Raw genomic sequence first — 11033 nt, 5'->3', positions numbered from 1 at the left:
AAGTAGTCTGTATTTGTCAGTATATGATAAAAAGGTCATTATGTCTCTTGTTCTTGCTCTTTCAAATTTTATAGTCATTTACTCATTCCATTGGACTTCCTAGACAAAGACACTAGAATACTGTGGGAGGTAAGGGGAGACACTGTTACAGACCTCCTTCTTTTGACTCCTGAGAGGGAAAGTGGCCTCACTATGGAGGTAAAATCTGAACAATTCCCTGAAGATTGCCACGTGGCTATCTGGGGAAGGGCACTGTAGGAAAACGAACTCTATAGTACAAAAGTCCTGCAATGGGTACTTTCCTATAAGGTGCAAGATATGGCAAGGAGACCAATGTGACCAGAGGGTAGATAAAGGGAGGAAAGAGAAAACAGCAAACTATATTATTGGTTAGGTAGAGGGAAGCAAGGAGAAGATAAGGACTTATAGATCATTTTAATGGTTTTGTATAAAATGAAGACAATTTGGGTAGAGCAGTGTTATGGTCTGACTTATATTTTGTTAAGAATAGATTGTAATGGCCAAGGGTAGAAGCAGGACTGGTAGTTAGGAGGTTACTATGGAAACGCAGAAGAGATGATGAGGCATTATACCAAGTTGGTTACACTGGATGGGATCAGAAGCCGTCAGGTTCTGGATATGCTTTGAAGGAGAAGCAACAGGATTTGACACGGGGTATGTGAAAAAAAGAGAGGAGTCAAGGACAACACCCAGTTTTTACACTGAGTGATAGGAAGGATAGAGAACAACTAAAACAGGGAGACTGTTGGCTGAGCATAGTTGGTGAGGGACAATCAGGACACTAATGAATAGGTATTTTGAAATGGAAATGTCAAGAGGGCACTGATATACATTTATACATATATATATATACATACACACATGTATATACACACATATGTATACATGTATATACATGTGTGTATGTATATGATTATATACGTATTATTCATTTGAGTTAGGTTTGGGCAAGAAATACATATATGCTGGTATTAAAACTCATGGGAAGATATGAGCTCACCAAGAGAGGGAGGACGCTAACAGTAAAAGAAAAAACTAGTGAAGGAAAGAACAGAAAGGTAAGCCCTGGGACTTACCAACATTAAAAAACCAGAGAGAAAGGAACTAACTATAGAAAGGGACAGGCGGGACTGTGTGGAGCATTGGAGGCCCAGTAAAGAAAGACTATTGGAGAGTGGGGAGAAATTAATTGTATAATTATATGAAATACTAATAGTTCAAGTAAGATGAAATTTGAGAATTAACCATTACATTTCACAATGTCAGGGTAGACAATGATTTGTAACTTTGAGAAGAGCATCAGAGAAGTGGTGGGGCAAAAACCTGAAAATGGAGAAGAGGAGTTGGAGACAAGAAGTGAAGTTAACCCTCCAGGAGCCTGGCTGCAAAGGAGATTTCTTAAGAAATGGAACAGTAGCCAAAGGAGAAAGTGCAGTTAAAAGGTATTTTATTTTTAAAATGGGAGAAAAAAATAGAGAGGTATGTTGTATATTAATGGAAATGATCTAATAGGAGTGAAATTTGATGATGCAGAAGAAATGTATTAATTAAAATGATTATGCTAACAATCAAGCAAAGCCCTCTTATAAATTACTTTGGAAAAAATAACTTATTTATTCTTCACAATCTTATGATGTATTATTATTATCCTTATTTTTTAAAGTTGTGAAAATTGAGACACAGAGGAGAAAACGAAGTAGCTCAAAGTCATACAAAGAGTGGCATTTCAACCCAGACAGTCTAAATATAGAGTCCATGTGGATCCAAGCTACTCTGTGCTATCTCTTGAAGGGAGAATTGCTGTAATAATGCTTCTGAGTAGGCCAGGGTGAATATGTTCTAGTGCACAAAAGGGGGCATTAGTGTTAGTGTTAGACTGAAACATACATACGTTGGAAGGTGTTAATGCCGATGTTACCAAAAGGTTAGATGTGATGGGATGGTGGGTGTTTTGCAAATTTGTGTCTCTCTTTCTCTCTCTCTTCAGAAACAGTCTTGAAACTACCACTACTATTGATGCCTTTCTTCCAGCCAATAAACTGTGTTGACTCCTCATTGCTCTGAGGAATAAGGCACACCACAAGAGCTGTGTGGAATCTCAGTAGGGGAGAGTTACAAAATACTTATTATAGGATTTGGATTTGGGTTAGGTAATTTGGGGAGCGTATTGGTTTTAGTGTAAAAGAATTCAGGGATAATCCTATTATTAGGTATCTTAAATCTTCTCTTTAAGAGAGCTAGATGATTTTGAGCATCTTCTAATGTGCTTATTTGCCATCAGTATATCTTCTTCTGTTAAATGAATACTGAAATTATTTGCCCATTTTTTTACTGGGTTGTTTGTCTTGTTGAGGTGTAAGAGTTCTTTATATATTCTAGACACAAGTCCTTTGTCAGATATATTTTTCACTCCATAGATTTCTCATTTTCAAAATGAGGTCTTTTGAAAGCAAACGTTTTTAATTTTGATAAAGCCCAATAAATTGATTTTTCTTTTATGACTTATTTTTTTATATTAAGAAATCTTTGAAAAACCCAAAGATAAGCTCCCATAATTTTTCTTAAAATTTCATAGTTTTAGTATTCACATTAAATTAATAATCCATATTGAGTTAATTATGTTATATGGTATTAGGTAAAGAGATTTCCTTCCTTCCTTTGATTGGCTGACTTGCTATTTCACGGTTTTATAATAGTTGTAGGATTATATGTTCAAAATACTAGCTCTAGCCCATTGGATTGCCTGGGCACATAATAGGTTGACTAATGGTCCCCAGTAATATCTGGGTTCTAATCCCTGGAGCCTGTGGATGTTATATTTTATGGCAAAGGGATTCAGCAAATTGATTAATTTAAGAATCTTGAGATGGAGAGATTATTCCAAGTTATCCAGATGGACTCTAACTATAATCATAGGTATTCTTACACGAAGGAAAAGGGGGTTTGACTATTGAAAAGAAAGTAGTCATGTGAATTGGTGGGGGTGGGGGAGTAGAGTCAGAGAGAAAAGATATTATCCACTGTCTTTAAAGATGGAGAAAAGGACCACAAACCAAGCAATACAGGAAGCCACTGGAGACAGGAAAAGGAAAGGAAACAATTCCTTCCCCAGAGCTCTGGAGGGAGTATAACTCTGATAGCACCTTGATTTTGGCACAGTGAAATCCAATTGGTACTTCTGGCCTCCAGAAATGTAGTAGAATATAATTTTTTTAAGCCACCTAGTTTATGATAAGTTGTTACTATATCTATAGGAAACCATTGCAGAACCTTTACTGAAAGCAGATTTACTGTATAAGTCAGAGTCTATATCTGGACTCTATTTTTTTTCATTTATCAATTAGCCTATTTTTATATTAACATAAAATATATCTCTTGATTATTAGTAGCTTTAAAATAACTCTTGAAATTAAAGTATGACATACAGAAATCTAAGGCCAGACTGAAAAAAACAAAAAGCAAGCAAACAAATGATACCCTCAAATAGTAAAAATAGTCCCAGAGGAGAAAATAGTGTTCATACATAAATTTAAAAAAAAATCTATGATTAACATGGCAAGGAATTAAATGTATGAAAAATTTTACCCTATAAAAAGAATAAAATGGAATGTTTTAAAACTGGAAACACAATAACTGAAATAAGATACTCAATGAATTGGCACACACAGTCGAAGAGAAAGTTAATGAACTAAATAACTTTTCAGTGGCACCTAGGTGGTTTAGATGGTTGAACATCTGCCTTCAGCTCAGGTCATGATCTCCTTGTCCTAAGACCGAGCCCCACATTAGGCTCCTGGCTCAGCAGGGAATCTGCTTCTCCCTCTGCCTCTGCCTGTTCCCTCTGCTCCTGCACTTGCTCTCTCTCTCTCACGTTCTCTGTCTCAAATAAGTAAACAAAAATATTTTAAAAATAAAAAAATAAATAACAATTCAGAATAAAATATTTAGACTAAACTACAAGAAATGCAAAAAAGATAGAAAACAAAACAAAAAAAAGTAACTCAGAAGTACTGGAGGTTGAAAGAGTGCAAAAACACTATGTATAGTATAAATGCTAGGAATTGTGACTTCCATGAAGTCACATAGTAGATAAATTTTTTAAATCCCATGTTGGATAAATAGAAATTAAAACATACCTAAGCACTTAAAAATATAGCTAATTAAAAACCAATGAAAAAGAAAAAAGTTTGTAGAAATCTATAAGAAAAAAAAAGTAGCAACAGAAAAACCAGAGATTCCTTTATAGACACAAGAAATGTACAAATAAAATATAATGAAAACTCTTAAGTAGATGGGCAGAATAATCTTCCAAATTGAATTCTCTATTAACTAAAAATATTCTTTAAAAATGAAAGTAACATAAAGAGTCAAACAAAAACTGAGAGAATTCATCACCAGCAGAGCTGTACTAAAGAGAACACTAATAAAAATTTCTCATGCACAAGGAAAATGGGTTCCAGAGGAAGCTAAGAGAGACAGGAGGAATCAAGGTCAATGGAAAAATACATATACTATGAATAATCCAAAATAAACTGATGTAGCTAAATTAATATTATTCAAATAGTTTTAAAAACAGCACTCTGACAAGAGATAAAGAAGGTATACTGGAAATGGCTAATTCAGCAGGACTAGGTTGCACAAACCCTGCACACTCCAAAGAAATTTCTTTTGAAAACCTTTTCCAAAGGGAAGTTCATTTTCAGGACCAGACCTTGGACAGCTCCCAGGAGCTATCCTTAGAGCACTTGTACTATTCAACCTGATTTTTATATCCCTGATTAAGGAGTGCACTTGTTGTTATAAGCACATAGTGTTGTATGGAAGTGTTGAATCACTATGTTGTGTACCTGAAACTAGTATTACACTGTATATTAACTAAATGAAATTTAAATTAAAAAACTTTAAAAAAAAAGATTGCTTTTTTATGCCTGAAGCCTCAGGCCACACTACACAGTGTGACCAGATAAGTTTGTCCTAACAATGTGAGTTACAGTGAATGTCTATTTGTGTTCCAAAGGTTTGGGGTCTGAGGAACTGAGGTCAGTCACATGCGTTCTACATGCCCACATCACTGACCCTAATAAAATTCCTGAACACCAGAGCTCTGGTGAGCAGCTTCCTTGATTGGCAATATTTCACACTCGTTACACATCATGTTACACATGTTCCTATGTGACTCCATTGAAAATAAACACTTGGAAGCCTGCACCTGATTTTTCATGGACTTTGCCCCATGTGTCTTTTCCATTTGCTGATTTTACTCCATATCCTTTCACTGTAAACAAAATCAAAACTAAGTACAATAGCTTTTTCCATGCCATGTGAGTTCTTTCAGTCAATGAGGCCTAGGATACTCTAACACCGATTCCAACCTAAATTCAAGAATCCTATTTCTTCCTAATCAATATCCTAACAGTAACAAATAGACCTTATATGTTTGGGAATTAATTTGTGTTGTAAATTAGTCACCCAGAAGTCTTTGTGTGTATTTTTCATATATCGCCTATGAATTTCTAGGACAAACATTCTTTTCTTTGGCAGAAAAAAATATGTATTTTATATCACCAGTGAATTCTATCACACATTTGAGGATGAAATAGTAACAATTTTAAGCAAACTTCAAGATCATGAAAAGGTGATTTTTTTCAACCCATTTATAAAACCAAAATAACCTAGATACCTAAACCAGATAAAGACATTATAGACAGGAAAAAAAAATAAGAATCCAATATATTTCATAAATACAAATACTGAATCCTGAGACATCTGTATAAAGATATTTTATACTATTACATTGTCTTTATAATATATTTGCAATGATTGTTTCAATGTGAATACCAAATAATGGAATATACCACATTTAGAAATACAGGAAAACTGTATGAGAGTCTCAACAGACATAGAAAAGGACATGTGATGGAATGCCACATCTAAACATCCATTCAGAAATAAGCTAGAAAGTTAGGAAGAAAAAAGAATAAAGTTCCCCCAAATAATTGAATTATGTGGGAAATGGCTGAATTTTATCATATGTGAAATATACTTAAGTAAGATTATTTAAAAAAAATATATATATATATATAACACACACATACATATACACACACACCTAGGAATAGAAGAAACCTTTCTTAATAATCAGCATCTATTTTTTTAAACCAATAACAACTGCATTAGTGATAAAATATTGAGAGTTGGTATTGTCACAATAATGCTGCATAACATGCTCCTTCTCAACCTGTCATCATAAAAAAATATATCTTTATTGACATCTGAACAACTGTGCATCATCTAGGGGTTGATTAATCCAGAAGCTGAGCTCAAATGAGCATGGCTCCATTCTGGGATTTTCTCTAGGTCAATTCAACAAGACACTTATCCTTCAATGACCAGGAAGCTGCCTGAGATATGGTTTTCTCTTGATGATGGAAGTACAAGAGGGCAAGCTCTACTGAGAAAGCTCTTTTAAATCTGGTGCTTGTGTCACATCTATTAGCATCTCAATTCATGGAAGCAGGAAAACATTATCAATCCATAGTGAGACAAGAGTAAATCTTGTAAACAAGATTTACAAACAAGAGTAAACAAAACAAAAAAACTTATAGAAGCAGTTTTATTCATAATAGCCAAAATATGCAAACAATCCAAGAACCTATCAACAGGTCAATGAATCAACAAAATGTGGTATATACATACAATGGAATATTATTCAGCCTATTAAAAGAAGAAACTTCTAACACATACTACAACATGCATGAACCTTGAAGACAATATGTTAAGTAAAACAAACTGGTCACAAAAATGACAATTTTTTTTTAAAGATTTTATTTATTTATTTGACAGAGAGAGAGATCACAAGTAGGCAGAGAGGCGGGGAGGGGGTTGGGGGGAGGGAAGCAGGATCCCTGCTAAGCAGAAAGCCCTACACAGGGCTTAATCCCAGGACACTGAGATCATGACCTGAGCCCAAGGCAGAGGCTTAACCCACTGAGCCACCCAAGTGCCCTACAAAATGACAAATATCATGTGATTCCATTTATACCAGGTACTAAGAATTTCTTCTATTAAAGTAGATCAAATTCATAGAGACAGAAAATAGAATGGTGGTTGCCAAGGGTTGGGGGTGGAAGGCAATGGAGAGTTATTGTTTAATGGGTATGGAGTTTCAGTTTTGCAAGATTAAAAGAGTTCTAGAGATGGATGGCGGTGACAGTTACACAACAATGCAAATGTACTTAAATACTATTGAACTGGTTAAGATGGTAAATTTTGTGTTATGTATATGTTACTACAATTAAAAAAACCCAAACTATCATAACCCATCTTCACTACTTCTAGCCAGTGTTGTACCACAAGTCTTTGTCAATACAAAGAGGCAAGAAAAACAGATTAAAACCAAAAAGATAGGAAGGGAAGAAATAAATGTTACTATTAATAGTCATATGATTTATTTGTGTCCAATAGAATCTATAGATAAATATTAGAATGAGAATGGATTTTGGAAGATTGTTAGATCAAAGGTTAATATGCAAAAACCAAATGGATTTTTATATACTAACCATAAAAAGAAGTAAAATTATAAAATATACCATTAAAAATAGCATCCATAAATATCAAATACCTAGGAATATAGCTAATGAAAGATATGCAAGACTTCTACACAGAAAATTATTAAGTCAGAGAAAAGTATAAAATATCTAAGCAAATGGCTGGATAAATTATTTTTATGGATTGAAAACCTTATTATTTAAATATGTCAATTCTCCCCAAAATCATTTATAAATGCAGTGCAATCCCTTCCAAATGTTAACAGTGTTTGTATTTGTGTGCAGGTGTATGTTTGTATACACATATATATGTAAATGGACAATCTGATTCTAAAACTTACCTAGAAATGCAAAGGACTTAAAGAGAAAAACACTCTCAAATAAGAACAAGGTTAAGAGAATCACCATACCATATATCAAAACTTGCTATAAAAGTAAAATAATTAAGACTGTGGTATAGCCGAGAAGAGAAATAAAAGAACAGAACATTTAGAAGCAAACCCAAATTTACATTCAGTCTTACTCTTCATCTATAATAATAGGGGTACTATAGAGTAGTGGGAGAAGGGCAATTTTTTTTTTTCAGTAAGTGGTGCAGGATAGTTTGAGATCCACATAGGAAAAATGAAACTTCACTGCTACTTCATATCACACAAAAAATCAATTCCAGGTGAATTATAGATCCAAATGTAAAAAGGAAAATACACAGGCTTTAGAAGTTACCTTTAGAGAATATTTCCATGAACTTAGAGTAGTAAAAGATTTCTTAAATAGGATACAAGAAACAATAACCAAAATGAAAAATATCAATGAATTAGAATATATTAAAATTTAGAATTTCTTGGGACTAAGTTCTTGAATAAGAGAATGAAAAGGCAAGAAGGTTTTTAGAATAAATATAACTGGCAAATGTTAATATTCAAAAATTATAGAAATTCCTTCAAATTAATATTTTAAAAAGCAGACAGCCCAATGGAAAAAATATACACAAGAATACTGAATAGAAACTTTCTCAAATGGAGAGTCTGGGTGGCTCAGTCAGTTAAGCATCTGCTTTCAGCTCAGGTCATGATCCCAGGGTCCTGGGATTGAGCCCTAGATCGGGCTCCCTGTTCAGCAGGAGTCTGCTTCTTCCTCTCCCTCTGTAGATCCCCTGCTTGTGCTGTCTTTTCCTCTCTGTCTCTTTCAGAATAAAAATAAAACCTTTAAAAAAAAAAGAAATTTTTAAAAAATGTATAAACAAGTGGCTATAAATTACATGAAAAAATTCTCAACTCCTGGGTTACAAAGCCTACTATTATCAACTGACAGCAATGGATGCACAATCAAATTCATGAGACACAACAGGCTATACTTGGCACCAAGTATAGCCTGTTGGAAGGAAGGATACGGGACAGCAACACAATATGCATGGTGGCAGCAAACAAGACTATAACTCTCGAGTGCAACGTTTGAGGTTCCACTCCCAATTTGGTTTTCATGTAGACAAGAGAGAACAAGAACTGGGCTTGGACCACTTGTAAAGCTATCATTTATAAATATGCTCTAATCTTAGAGCCCGTTCAAAAGTATGTGACAAACTGCGATTTTCCAGTTTATCTGTACTTCATCAATTATGCGTCACTAGCTGGTAACTGATTATTCACTGAACAATCTCAATGGTGAGGTGTGGGTGACTGTACTGGTACCTAACATTGAAATTAGATACTATACACTTCTATAAATTTATTGAATTCATTTTGCAAGGAAAGCTCAATGAATAGTCAATCCTCGAATTATTCTTGAGGCTAGAGGAAAAGCCTTATGTTCCATTAGTCACAGGAAATGTAATTTAAAAGTGCAATGAGATACTGTTTAAAAGGTGATTTTAAAAGTATTGGAGAGGACAGAGAATAACTAGCACTCTCATAAACTACCAGTGGAAATTTAAATTTGCACAAACTTTTTGGAAAACTGGCAATGTCCACCAAAATTGAGCTCATGCATTGCCTAAAATACTTCATTTCTACTTCTAAAATGTATTATCCAAACAAAATGCATACCTAGGTATATGAGTGTATAGAGGAAATGGTACAGATCTGGCAAAAGTGGGACAGAGGGGAAAAACAAAAAGACACTAGCAGTCAGACTACAGAGGCATCCTGTTACTTATATGTTGCTGGTTATACAACCAAGATATTCTGGATAATTCTTAAACAACTGAAATTCTTTGCTGATGGCTCAGTGTCCAAAGACAAAAAACCATGACTGATCTCTATTCACTGCCAAATAATCAGCATCTTACTGGAGGAAAGGAAAAACATTTTAATTGTACTTTTTCCTTCTCCATTCCTCTTCTTTCTTGCATATAAATTATTTTGCATTTATTAGAAGAAATCTATTGTTTTTTCTTGTCTATAAGTAAATCTCATTCAAATAATCACATATACCTGTGTTATTGTTGGCATAAACCAACAGACACATACAGGAGGCAAAATGAACCATGGGGTTAGAAGTCAGGAGAGTTTCTTATAGGGAGGGGGTTAAAATTTATAATTGGGAAGGGACACGTTGTGGGGGGCTATGGGCAGTACTAATACTCTATTTTTTTAACACTTTTTTAAAAAAATATTTATTTATTTGACAGATAGAGATCAAAAGGAGGCAGAGATGCAGGCAGAGAGAGAGAGAAGCTCTCTCTCTGCTCTCTCTCTCCGCTGAGCAGAGAGCCCGATGTCGGGCTCCATCCCAGGACCCTGAGATCATGACCTGAGCCGAAGGCAGAGGCTTTAACACACTGAGCCACCCAGGCACCCCTAATGCTCTATTTTTTAAATTAAGTTAAGATTACAAGCATATCCATGTAGTAATAACTTCTGGAACTGAACCTACTTTTTTATCTGTATGTTACAACTGTAATTTTTTAAATTATCAAGAAAGAAGTATTTTAAAACACCAAGGAACACTTTGAATATATCCATCCAGATCTTAGAATGTTTAAAACTTCAAAATGTGTTTATCTTTTCAAAATGTGTTCTTTATATAATTCCTTCCCTTGCTAGAAAAAATTGCCCCACTTACTAAATAAGAAGGCAGATTTTGAAATGCCTAATTCTAATATTAAAGGATAACACTGACTATCAGAGGGACACTTAAAATGTGTTCTTAAAATGACTGAAAACACATTCTTAATAAAAATGATAATGCTTTGAGATGATTGCCAAATAATTGGATTTACAAATATAGAAATAAAGGAGTATTTTCCTACACTTAAAGATTATTGAAATGCCAAGAATGAAATTCATACGTTAATAATAATCTATTCACTCTTTTCTATATTTCAAACACATATTTATCTAATACAGAGGAAATACTTATGTTCTGCATGCCTACTTCGATTGCTTTTCATTATGTCTTTCACTTGCACAGAAAATTTTTATTCCACAATACTATGGCTGAGTGATGTAATGTAATGCTATTATATCT

Source organism: Mustela putorius, unplaced genomic scaffold (assembly GCF_011764305.1).
Source record: "Mustela putorius furo isolate JIRA1106 unplaced genomic scaffold, ASM1176430v1.1 tig00003898_pilon_pilon_pilon, whole genome shotgun sequence".
In the NCBI taxonomy this organism is placed as follows: Eukaryota; Metazoa; Chordata; class Mammalia; order Carnivora; family Mustelidae; genus Mustela; species Mustela putorius.
This window is presented reverse-complemented; position numbering follows the sequence as displayed.